This window comes from Thermobia domestica, chromosome 4, assembly GCF_964235325.1.
Source record: "Thermobia domestica chromosome 4, izTheDome1.hap1.1, whole genome shotgun sequence".
NCBI classification, from domain to species: domain Eukaryota; kingdom Metazoa; phylum Arthropoda; class Insecta; order Zygentoma; family Lepismatidae; genus Thermobia; species Thermobia domestica.
The window spans coordinates 151,542,123-151,556,304 of NC_137457.1; positions in this window are offsets into that span (position 1 = coordinate 151,542,123).

The window sequence follows — 14,182 nt, forward strand, 5'->3', positions numbered from 1 at the left end:
AAATTAATCTAAATTTACACAAAAGTGGAAATTTCAGGGGTGTCCTGACCCACAGGACCTACCCCTGCGTTAGTCCCTGTTCTTTCTACAACTCTTTATTTAAAAGTGCAACTATCAATTTATAAATAAAATCAATTTACATTTATTGACTCCGTTCTGCAACTCTCATATGCTGTATCTCTGCCCATATTCATTCCCGTACATGAACTTCAACACAACCATAGGTGTCCAAACTCGCGATTTCGGCACTCAAGCTCAACAAGGCTCAGGCTCAATAATTTAGAACGAGCCCGAGCCTCAATGAAATTAGTGAGTGTGGGCCCAATTGATAGAAGTAATCGCGAATCCGAGTAAGCGCGATCTCAGATGACTGAAGTGATCGTGAGTGAGAATGAGCCCAGAAAGATAAGTGACCGTGAGCCCCAATAAGCGCGAGTCTCGTCGAGAGAAGTGAGGGTAAGTCAATAAAGATTAGTGAGTGCGAGAACGAGTGAGCACAAGCCTAGTTGACAGAAGTGATCAAGAGCACAGGCCTAGTTGAAAGAAGTGAGCGTGAGCCCAGTGCAAAATAACCATGTATAGACATAACTGAGTTCTACGATGGTTTCTGCACGTACTACTCAAATTTCATTACATTCGGCGATGGGTACCTTTTCGGGTCCACATCAGCAAAATTAGTGTTTCAGTGGAGATCAGGGTCCACTTTCAGTACAAAGGACTGCAACAGTTTTGAGATGGAGGGGCAAAGTTAGTCAAAAACAGGATGATTTACAGGAGAATTTAATTGATATGCCAGTTTCCCTGTTCAGTTACTCAAAAAAATATTGTACTCAATTTTTGAAGCCAGTAGGTGACGTGCACAAACCGTAAAGGTAAGTGGAAGTGACTTATTTGGGGAAGGAAAGTAAACTATTTGTAACGAATACAGAAAACAACGGGCCCTGCTGGGCTCTAACCCGTCTTCACTCGATATCACTCGCTCGGCAATACTGTGAGAATTAAATATTGGTAACCTAACCCAACTTTACGTATGAGACCATAAAACAACCAAACCGTAGGAGAATATAAAAAAAGTTGGTGAATATGCTCCCCCATCGCGAAGCAATACTTTAAAAGCAACCCACGACAAACCTCACCTTCTAGTTACCTAAGTACACGCGGCATATACAAAATCGAATTCACCCGACAGACTCTTCTACCAAAAACAAAATTTATAGGTAAAATACGATTTGGAACACTTTTCGTAAAAGAAGAGGTATGTAAATAAAGTAAGTTTATTCAGGGGATATCATATTGAAATATATTTTGAATGGAAATAAACGTATTCTAAGTGTTAATATTTACTGAAGCGGAAGAACACATGGATGTGAAGAAGGTAGATTTCTGTGTGGCCTATAGTTTAGCGTCCCTTTCAGCAACGAGGCCATATGGGACGTGGACCTACTAATTAACGTAGAATGTGAATCACACGAGCTCCCGCAGGGAATCGAACCCGGGTCTCCCACACCTCCAAGAAGGTGGAAACAAACGGCGGGTATGTTCGTTTCCTCTTAGCAATATACGTTTGTGATAGATATAATGTAAGCATACGGTTTTATTATAAAGAATTGTGTGATAAAGAGCCTCATATTAGAAACTTTTTGCAGCGCCATGGTATGTTGAAACGTAAAATCAATTTTAGAAGAGAAGCAAACATTCAGAACAGACTAATTTATCCGCGCAGCTGACATTTGTACCCAGAAATGCATTGAAGCCATTTTGAAATTTAGAGTTATTACGATTATTATAGTGTTTTTCAATGAAAAATTATTGCGGATATTATACGAATTTTCCACTATTTTCGTTTATGCATATGCCCCAAACTCTGACACGCCTGGTCCCTATGGACGCACCCCCTCACTTCGCTTGGGCCTTCTGCTGCTCTCGTGTCATGACTCGATCAGATAGAATTTGTGATTTTTATTGGACACCTATTGTAGCCACATAGATAGAAGGAGACAATCTATCATAATTGATGTCTAGTCGTTTAGAGTTGCTGATTGTGACACTGATAAGTTCCTGGTAGCAGCGATGCTAAATGAGAGATATCGTTGAATAAAGTAAATATAGAATATCCGAAAAGGGAGATACTTAATGTAAAGAAATTAGAAGAGAACCGGGATCTAGGCACGAATAGGTTCTTGGTTTTAGAAGATTCGGAGTGCAATAGAGTTGAGGGTACTTGGATTGAAATTAAATATAGCATTCAAATTTCAGCAAAAAACAAAAATTGGGACACGCAGAAATACGTAGGAACAAAAAATGGTTTTACCAGAAATGCACTAACCTAGCAGCGAAGAGAAAACATCAAATAATTACGTTTGTTTCAAAATCCGAATGAAATAACTACACAAAATTTCGTAGACATCAATCGGGAAACTTATAAAACTTTTGGAACAAAGAAACGATATTTTAGAAGCCTAGAATTAAAGAATTGTAATTAAAAAACTTGCAGATAATACTAAAAATAAAATCATTCGGGAGATGTGAAAGGAGATCAACGAATTTAAGAAATGCTTTCAACCCCTTGCTTATATATTAAAGGAAGCTCACGGAACAGTTCTCGCTGGTACGGGTAACATATTAAGTAGATGAAAAGATTTCTTTGACTATTTCCTTAACACGCTGCCAAAACTAATGTGAGTGGAGATGCATACCGTAGAACCGTATATTCTAGAACCCAGCCAAGTAGAAGTAGAAACCGCTATAAAGAAATTAAAGAAACACAATCTCCGGGTGTAGACGAAATTCCTGCTGAGTTAAGTTTAGCTGGAGGGTCAAAATTGTGGAACAAGATACACAAACTCATTCTCCTTATCTGGAACACGGAAAAATTGAGACAAGAGTGGAAAGAACCCATCATTGTTTCATATTCAGAAGAAAGGCGACAAAACTGATTGTTCTTATTATCGAGGTATATCTCTTCCGTCATCATCCTATAAAATTGATTCAAACATCTATTAGCAAGATTGACCATGTTCACTAATAAAATTACTGGACATTATCAGTGCGGTATTAGATGAAATGGAACAACTATCAACCAATTATATACTATTCGCCAAATACTCGAAAAGAAAAGTGAATACAATGCCCGTATACATCAAATATTTATTCGTTTTAGGAAGGCTTGCGACTCGGTTAGGCCAGAATCAATTTACAACTTTCTTACAGAAATTCGAATACTGAAAAACTAATTAGATTAATTAAGGTATGCTTAATGAATCGCAAAGTTAAGTCCGGAAAGGAAAATTTTTGTCCACGAGCTTCCATGTAGAAGATGGCCTGAAACAGGGAGATCCGTTTTCGCCATTATTAAATAACTTTGTTATGGAATACAAGACGTTGATCTCTGTTCTGTTGTCTAAGGATAGAAGTCAATTCAGTGTTTTTTGAACGCGGCGTCGAATCTCCAGGTTCCATAGGCCATAGAGTTAGTTAGTTAGTTAGTTGTATTTGGAACTTGAAATTCAAGAATTTTCTGTGAAGTACTTAATTGTAAGTATCTCTTGGGGCTTATATTTACATCATAGGTTGCCTGTCACCTTGAATTGCTCACTTCAAATATTTCAGCGTTCTTGGGTATAGTAACAAATGATTTGCTACAAGTAATTTCTTATCTCAGCGATGTGGTAATATGGGAAATCACTTTAAATAAAATGAAGGTCCTGAATGTCATAAAAGCTCGAATGTATATGAAGATATTACTAATGTGCACTAAGATTTACTGTGCTTTTTGAGTAATTGCGAGATTTGTGCGGTATGTCTAACAAGGTACTAAATAGTATCTACTATTCTTGGCCAGCTTCTAGAAAGCCTTTTGCTGGAATACATATAAAACATTTAACATTGTTGGGTTGTCAATTTCTAATTATAATAAACACGTTTTCACATTGGATTAAAGTGTGTAGTCTAGATTCTACAAATACAGCTACTACAATTGAAATATTGGACTACGGTTCTTGTTAATCATTTTTCCCAAATGTATAGTAAGTTGAAACTGGCAACATTTTAATGGCAAAAAATTCCAAGAATATTGTAGAAAATAAATTATTAAATCTCCTAGCACCACCGGGATGCACCCCTACTTCAATTTTGCATGCACTGATCCCGTATTTTTCGTGCATAAATTTGCACATTCACGACCGTCTTTTTATGATTGGTATGTTTCTTCCAGAAAATGTTCAGATCACCTCAACAAAAACGTTGACGAGGAATATGTACGCCCCTGCTTGGTGCTTAACGTTGGGTATTTTATTCCTCTACTTCTAAAATTACTGATACAAATATAGATGACGATTTACAAATATAGATGACAATGCAGTATTGTGAATGTTATTATATGGTATCTCTCGCAAGATAGTTTTTTTTGTCTGAATTCCAATTGAGAAATGTGAGAAAAAAAATCCTGTCGGTCTCAGTTTCACAGCATTTGGGTTCATGAACAACTTAGATCTAACTGTTCAGATAAGGGCAAGATGGTGGTTTATGTTGTTAGTCGAGCCATAGCTTTTGAATAAAGGCAAGGTATTAGCGTTGAACTGTGCAAAAATTTTAAATACATCATTGAATGCACTACATAAAATATTTGTGATGCATGCAATAAAAAACTAGAAATAAAAATGCAATACTAACACGATCAATATCGAAAACAAAAACATTTAGACGAATTCTTGTGCTTCGAAAACAAGAGAGTATAGAGTGGAAAATGACAGAGTAAAAGGACTGTGTTTTCGCTGAATTCGGACACAACAAGAAGTTTTGTCTTTGAAAGAAATGCACATATTTTGTTTAGTGAAGTGAATACGTTAAGAAAGAAAGATTCGTGACATCAAACAACAGCAGGAAGGAAGTGTGATTAAAAGCGGAATGAAATGCAAGTGCGTGGGTGAAATATGCGGTCACATATGGTAAACACCAAAAAAAAAATGTGATGTAGATATAGATAGCTTGTTACAAATAATAAACGTATTACAGGAAGACATAACATTAAAATCAGAAAATGAAAAATTGCAGGAAAAAATAGACAGTAGATCAGATGTCGAAACTCAAAGGAACTCCAACAAGTGGAAGAACGTAAGTTACAATAGACCCAAAAATACCCTGATGTGGTTTCAAGTAGTTTAATTGTATGAGGGGATGCTGGGAAGTACTTAGCTTTGCCCCCTTTCCGATATTTATAATGTTTGTTTTTATTTGAAAGCTACATGTGTCTATATGTTTGTGACGAAATATTAAAACATTGGTACTAAGGAAAGTTATTTTTTTAGGTGAGTGCTTGAGATGGTAGGGTGAGATGCAACAAACATTGTGGGTCCATGCACCTTATTATGCCACAGTGAATAAGTTGGTTGTGAAATTTAAGATAAGCCCTTTTGGCACTGAAGATGACCCCCGCCCTGGGAGACCATCCATAGTGATTGTGTCAGATATCATTGAACAGGTTCATGAAATGATTCTTACAGACAGACGAATTTCTGCAAAAAGTATAGCAGAAGACCTAAATATATCCCGTGAACGCGTTGGTGTCACTATTCCCGATCATTTGCACATGAACAAACTTTCTGCCAAATGGGTGCCGAAATGTTTGCGAGCCGATCAGAAGCGTTCAAGAGTGCTTGCTTCCAAGGATGTTTGAAGCCGTATTGAGCAAGAAGGGACTAACTTTGTGGAACTGTTGGTGACGGAGGATGAAATATGGATCTATTTATATGATCCAGGGACAAAGGAACAATCAAAAGAGTGGCATCACAGTGGTTCACCGAGGCCAAAAAAGTTTCGTGTGCAAAAATTAAGTTCAAAGGTTCTTGCCAGTGTTTTTTGGGATAAGGATGGGGTAATCTTTGTTGATTATCTAGAACAAGGTAACACCAGAACCGGAGCTTACTATGCATCATTACTGGAAAGGCTTCACTCAAGGCTGAAACGAAAACGCTGTGGAAAGTTGTCCCGAAAAGTTGTCTACCTTCAAGACAACACATCTCACAAGAGCGATGTTGCGATGCAAAAATTGGCTAGCTCAGGGTTTGAAAGCTTGCACCACCCACCATATTCACCTGACATGGCCCCATCAGACTACCACCTATTCTCAAATTTAAAGAAACACTTGAAGGAGCAAAGGTTTGCCACCATTTCTGAAGCAATTATTTCAGTAAACTCATGGTTTGACACCCAACCAAAAGAGTTTTATTTAGAGGGCCTAAATAAATTGTAGGCCCGAAGCAAAAAATGAATCGAATTGAAGGGAGAGTATGTTGAATAAATCCATCAAAAAAATAATTTTGTCTTATTATTCTTAGTCAAGCTAAGAACTTATCAGCACCCCTCGTATGTTAAAATAGATACAGTGTGCTAGAAATCGTCGAAAGAGAAGCCCATATGAAGTCAAACATAAATCAGGAAGGCAACTCGCCAAAGAAAACCAGTTTAAGAATGCCCGTGCACAAGGGGCAAACTATAATGCAACCTCAGCTGCGCAAAGCTTTAAACAATAAGATTGGTACAAGAAGGAAACTCCAGCCAGAGTCGTAAGTGTACATATATGGTCATAGTCACGGTCAAGATCTGTCTATAAAAGTGAGCGAAAATTCTTCGGCTGTACAAGGGAACATCAAACCAGGAGCGAAAGGTGTTGATGTGTTATCTAGCATCAATCAGAACAATGCAAATAAAGAAGGTTAACGTTTAGTAATATTAAGTGGAACAAATGATGTGGTTATGAATGAAGGTAGTGAGGCTGTAAGGAGGATTAAAAATAAACTCTTTGTTTTGAATAAATATAAGATACTAATGGTAAAGATGACTTACAGGTTCGACCTTATTAAACTGAAAACAAAAAGCAGTATATAATCAATTCATGAATGTTGATATGGTGGATATCAGTATGTTAGGTAGAGAAATGTATGCCCAGCACATACGCACATGAATCAAGCAGGAAAGGAAATATTAAGTATAAAGATCTGAGAAATAATTGATAAAAGCATAGCCACTACACTAGAAAATAAAAATGCAATTGAGATGCCTTGGTTTGTATAGGAAATACCAAATCACCCGAATCCATGAATGAATATAAAAAATTGTGTGCCCGGTTGAAAACATCAAACCTAACGAAGTCGTTTGAAATAAGTAATATAAATAGTAAGTAGAAATGTAAGTGTTAATAGATAATCAAATGTACAAGGTAATATGAGTCAGGGAGTAGAATTAATCTCATTCAATGCTGTCATCTTAGCCCAACCATCTACTAATAAAGCTGACGATACACGCTCAGTAACGAGCAAGGTTCTTAAACGATGCTTCCATAATGTACAGGTTTTAAAGGGAAAATCAATCTTTATTTCAGATTTTGCCTACGGAAATGATTTAAATATTTCCCATTTGAGTGAACATTGGAGTACAGACATTGAACACCAATACAACATAGATGTTTTTTCCATGGCAAATAGTTACAGTAGTGCTATATACATACAACGCTGGGTCGTTATCTATGCTAATAGTCACATAGAATACCGTCAATTAGATATAACTTTTCCCAATACATAACGTTAATTTGAGTCAAATGCATTTTTTTATCTGTACAAGTTAGTTATTGTACTTTTTAAATAAATTTCCTGAAAGTAATCCGAATATTTTGTTTAGAAAACAAGGAGCAATTATTTTCATTTCTCTCCAACTAGCATAGTTATGAGATAATGATAGGAGGCGATATAAATGCACATTTTGATCTGACTGATGACAAACGAACCTTACACGCGTTACTAAATCTTCTCAGACAACATAATCTTGAAGAAGTTAACCGTAAACTGACTAGAGACACAATATGTTTAGATAAAGCTTTTACCAATGTAAAAACGGGACTTTTAATCAATAATGTACGTCAATTTCCCTGCTGAGAACTTAATGCCGTGGTAGTCAATTTCAGTAAAAAAAAAGAGGAATCATGCAATTTTAGGTTTTTCCACCACCAAACTTTAGCAACGAGGCTCATCCCAGAAACTAACTTACGAAGTTTCTCTCAATTATTATCGTGTATAAAGTGGGATTTAACATTAAATATGATAAGTTAAATGCCAATGATATATTTATTGTTTCTTAACTAAGTTTCTAAATATTTTCGTAATTTTTGTGCCTAAAAGGGTGGTCCGGCATAATTCATCAAAGGAAATAAGTTAATGAATAGGGCGTGGTATACCCCAGAACAAAATGACTAGTGAGTCCAGTCATATTTATAAATCTCGAAAGTAAATAAAAAATGTAATAAAGATAGCGAAAGCAATATACAATGGAAATTGCATTGAGTTTTCTTCAAATAAATGCAAAACTCCCTGGAAGATAATCAGAAAAGTAGACAATGGCAATGATAATAATAATAATGTTAAGCTCTACCCTGTTACCATTAATACTTATTTTGTTATTCCGTAGAGGAAATCAAGAAAACAAATGCATACACTAATGCAAATATATATCAGAATTTGAGTCAGCATAGTCCAGTCAACATAGTCCATTACCGTCTTATTTCGTTTCTCTTTAATTATGGGAACTATTGTTAAAGATCAGCTATATAAATATGTGACTGAGTAAAATATAATTCTGAAAGCTCAATTTGAATTCAGGGATTGGAAATCCGCAACTAATGCACTAGAAGTTCTAACGAAAATAATACATGAAGTTTTTTGAAAATAAGGGTTTTTCTGTAGCTAGGTTTTGCGATTTACGTAAAACATTTGATTGTGTATATCATAAAATCCTATCCGATAAATTTGTCAATGTTATTAGGAATTCCATAGTAGCAGTTTAAGTTTTTAAAATACTATTTAAATTAACGTAAACTAAAAGCAACATGCATTTAAAAATTTACAATTAAAATATAGGGTACGGCAGGGTTCTGTTCTGCGTCCGGTACTATTTTTAATAATGTTAAATAAATTGCATCTAAGTACTAGTATCACTTCAATTCTATATGCGGATGATACTACCTACTCATCATAAATACCAGCATTCAGGAAGTGTATATATAAGCACAAGGAGCATTAACAGAAGCAGCTGGTTTAAAAGAAATTGTTTTGTGCTAAAACGAGATAAAAATGTAACCTTTAGTCTCAATCACTGCAATGATAAAGAAAACTAGATGAATCAAAGGTTAAATGTCTGCGTATGTGTATAGAGAAACAACTAACTTGATAACAACATGTCAGATATGTATGTACAAAGCTCTTCCGAGTGCTTTCTCTTAAGGAAACTGAAAAATACAGCTCATATGAGTATATGAAGAATTCATATTTTGATTTTTTTCACACTATAATTGGATATGGAATATTGCTTAAGGTAACAGTAGCCAAGCACATTATATCCAAGTTTTGCAAAAGAAAGCCATCAGGATTATTGTTGGAACACATTATAAAGAACCTATAAATCACTATTTATCAGGCTTAAGATACTGACAATAGTTAATGTATACATTTATGAAGTGCTACTTTATACTAAGCAACACCTGGCAAATGTGACATTCTATGATGAAGTACATACATATAATACTAGATGGGGTAAGAAAATTGATATACCCTTTACCAGATTATCGAAGATCAAAAATAGTTATTTAGTTAAAGGACCGAGCTCTTTAATAAACTAACATCCTTCATAGAGCAGCTCGCGTTTAAGGTTTATGGGAAAAAAGTTTCATGATTGGCTAATAGGGAATGCAATTTACTCTGTTCAAGAATTTAATGAATGTCGATTTGTGGTGTCATTTTACTTCAAATATTTTTTGGTTGTTCATTATATTATTATCCAGCAACTGATTGTCTGTAACTTATGATTAATTTTATATCTCATTTGGACGTTGTCTATTGTCTTTTTCTTCTATATGTGTATCTCATTTGGATGTTGTCTATTGCTTGTAAAAGCTCAAAAGGGTAGAATGTTCTATTATATTCTAATATTGTATTGTATTGTTTTGTATTGTATTCTAGGAGTTTTAAAAAACGCATTCCAGCAACGCCTGCTTCCCAGTGAAGTTGCTATTTTTGCCCGAGAAAAAAAGACTGAAAAGTTCGTACAATTGTACAAGATGCATGAAATTTGTTTGCAAGGAACATAGTAATCTGGTATCGAAAAAGACACGCAACATATCTATGATAAATGAAGTATCTATGTGATTTTTCAGAAAGATAGTTAATATGTTATAGGCAGTTTAGTATAAGTAACTAAGGATAAGAGCATTTATTATTTTATTCAAACGTAATCAAAAAATTGTGAAAAAATATTTGTCCTTTATCTAAGTTACTAACTAGTTACTATAATTACTACAATTTAGTTACTAAAAAGTAACAATATTAATTTTGATAAGATATTTGTCTCTTTCTAGAGAGAATACACACACGACAATCATAGTCTGATGAAACGAAACTGTAAACATGTTCGTACTTCTACTTAATAATTACAAGTATTTTTCTACACGTCTAGCTCATTCAGTTAAAATAAAAGAGGAACAGGAAACTTCAAGATGTTGCTGGAAGCGTTGACTTATGACGAGTATGGGTAGGAAGTGATAAAAGATTTCAAAATGTTATCATTGTTGCCGAATCTTCAAAGTAACTTCGTCAAATTCCCCTGCTATATGTGCCCTTGGGACAGCAGAGATATAACGTCGCATTACCCCAAGAAACACTATCCACAACGGACAGAGGTAACTTAATAATTATATCATGATACAAGGGAGTCAATGTTCTCGGTTACAGGATAATATGGTGAAAGAGTCAATATGTTTTCCTGTTTCGTTTCTGTGTACAAAGGTCAATGATTTGCTATTGAACATTGCACCTTCTACGAAAGAATAGTAGGAGAAAAGTAGAAATTGCGGATTAGTAGAATAGTAGGATTAATTACGGAAGAACGGAAGCTCCTAAATACAATTTAAATAGGTTAAATATATTATATGCATTTGTTTTGTTAATTTCAAGCATAATTATAAAGCATAAACACAGTTTTAGTTAAATATTAACCTCTCTCCACATGGGGTGCACCTATACCCTCCTTGGTGCTTAACGCAATTAGCTTTTGTGCTACAAGGGTTAAGTCACTAAATGCACCACCGTTTCGCAGAAGAGCAATGGAAGTGCTGAAAGAGCAGCGTAGACTTTCTAAATGTTATTAAAGAAAACGGTTTATTCTGAATAGAGAGAACGGTACCAAACAAGTCGTGCTTCAGCGGTTAGAGGAAATTAATTATACACTGTTACAGACTCGTTTGAAAACTATACAATCATCAACTGCTATGTTCATATTTACTTTTAAACCGGCTACTTGTTATAATTATAATGTTGGTATAACGGTTCCGAAGGAAGAAATAGACTGTGGTATAAATAAAGATAAACCAGAAAGTTATATCTACGGAAGTTATAAGTACTTGAGTAAGGAACTACAAGATAAATTTGACTTGTGGAAACGTGGAAAACATTATTTAAACCATATTTTGTATTTAAATATTAGAATTCCAAAAGTTTATATTTTCTGATTTTTGATTCTTAATGTTTGATTTATTTTCACTATGTAACTCGCTCTTTGCCACTGGTAAATGAGTATTACTTCCTGACATCTTATGTTCAGGAAATATAGAAATGAAAAACTATTCACATTAAAGTTTGCTTTGTGGAATGAAGAATAAATTTTCTAATCGATTCTTGCTTTTACAACGTATGCAAAGACATGAGGTAACAAATAAACAAAAGCTATGAAAATTTATATTCTAATAGAGATACATAAACATGAAAAATTAGAAATGAGTTTTTGTTCTAAATTTGTGTCTATAATGTAGATCAGTGTCACTAATGAGGCCCCAAATATGGTCTCCTGTCATATTTTCATCACATGCTCCTTGATACCTTGATTCAAAATTGCGAAGCTTATGGAAACCTTGTCCTTGTTCCGGAGGACATGCCCCCATGTTGTATTTAAATTTATCCAGATGAGAGTGAAGCGTGAAGCTTTAAGGACGTTTTACAACCTATCTTGATGTACTTTGTCACCAGAATATCAATTATTCCATCATGTTTCATAATTTCCATCTCTATGGTTACTCAGAAAGTCACAAACCATGGCTACGAAACTGTCCCAAGCGGCTTTCTCAACGTTCCTAAGCTTCCTTCGAAATTGCTGGTATTGCATAAATCTTGACTTGGAGTGCACCGAATACACCAACTTTGATCTTTGATTCGGATAGCCTAGGAAAAAGGCTTGAAAATACTTTAAAAACTTCCCAGTTCTTATCAAGAGCCGTTACAAATTGGCTCATGAAATCCAATTTAAGGTGCAAGGATGGGAATAGTATTTTATTTTGATCTACTAATGGTTTGCAATTGACCTTCTGCTTACCCGTAGTGACCTCTGTCCGTTGTGGATAGTATTTCTTGGGGTAATGCGACGTTATATCTCTGCTGTCCCAAGGGCACATATAGCAGGGGAATTTGACGAAGTTACTTTGAAGATTCGGCAACAATGATAACATTTTGAAATCTTTTATCACTTCCTACTCATACTCGTCATAAGTCAACGCTTCCAGCAACATCTTGAAGTTTCCTGTTCCTCTTTTATTTTAACTGAATGAGCTAGACGTGTAGAAAAATACTTGTTCCAATTACGTAACAGGACAGTTTTGAGACTTTAAATGAGCTGTCCATGAAGAGCCGCCACTCACTTGGATCTGTTTCCTTCCTACTGATTGAAAGAGACCTGACACATCATGACAGAAACATAGTCCATCTCGACGAGTAAACAATCTGTAAAGTTGAATCTAAGGCGCTACCTATGACTTGTGACTTGCAAATTTTCATCTAAAAAATCCCACTCTTTGAGTCTAGATGTCAGAAGTTTGTCGTTAATTTTGTCAATCCTAAATGTGTACACAAATCATTAATGCGCTGCAGATTAGGATAATACGGATTCCTGTCCCTAACATAATTTGTGAAAGAGTCATCTGCTTCTTCGACATCATTCTTTTAGGAATAACAGTTCTCTTATGCTGACTTCCGAGTTTTCAGAGGCGAATTGGCACAGAAGGTCAGGACAGAGAGATACAGGGGAGAAGCATATCCGTTATATTTATTGGAAACAAATTATGCTATTTGCAGCAAGAGCTTTTAGTACATGTAAGGACAGATTTTCTTCGTAGAAAACAGTTCTGGACAGAAAACAATGTTGGTATTTATAACTCTTTCTTATATTTTTTGTATTTTACTCATTAACAAGTTTGTATTAGCGCCATCTGTATTCTAAGCGTTAAGCCACAGACACATTTCACGATAAGAACAACTAAAGCAAAACTTGAAGGGACATCAAGTGTTTCCCAATTACTCTTGTGATAAAAGATTTGGAAAATTATAATATTGTCTCAAGAAGAAGAAAAAGGTGAACCATGTTTGCATATGGTTATTAGTTCAACTATTATTGTAACCGGGCGGTAAAATAAATTAACTAACGAATGAAAATCAACACTACTCGTAGAACGTACTGTGGAATAAAATCAATTTTAGAGCAAGAAATACCAGTCTATTAAAAATCTCTCCATTATATTTCATTTGTTGTCTATGCTGTAAAGAATTCTCAACAGAAAAGCATAAATGTTTTTAAGAAATTAGGGAAATCTTATGGGTTGGGTATTTGCAAATCGTGTAGGAATTGAAATAAGAAGTTCAGTTAATGTTTTAGATGTAGTGTGTAAGATTTTCAATATGGTTTCTAGATTCACACTGAATGATTTTCAGACTGAAAATTAAAGAACAAATAATAATTTGGAAGGATAGCATTTGAAGATGAGGAGAAAGTCAATTACTGATCATGCAAATGTATTCATGTTTATTAAATTGGTGAATCAGGAACAAGCGCAAAAGGTGCAGTAAAATCCATGTTGGAAGTTGGAAATTGTCGTAAGTCACAAAAGATGAAATGGAAGCTTACAAACGAAAGCACTAAAATACTCGTAACTAGAATTCTTAGTAGTCACATTCACCAGAAAAGTCATGTTGATACTCTAACACACTGAACGCATTTATAAGATGATTAACAATTGTGATCATAAATAACTTTAATTTTCTCAATTTACTCTACATATATACACATTTACTTTAATGTATTTACTTTGATTATATTCGTT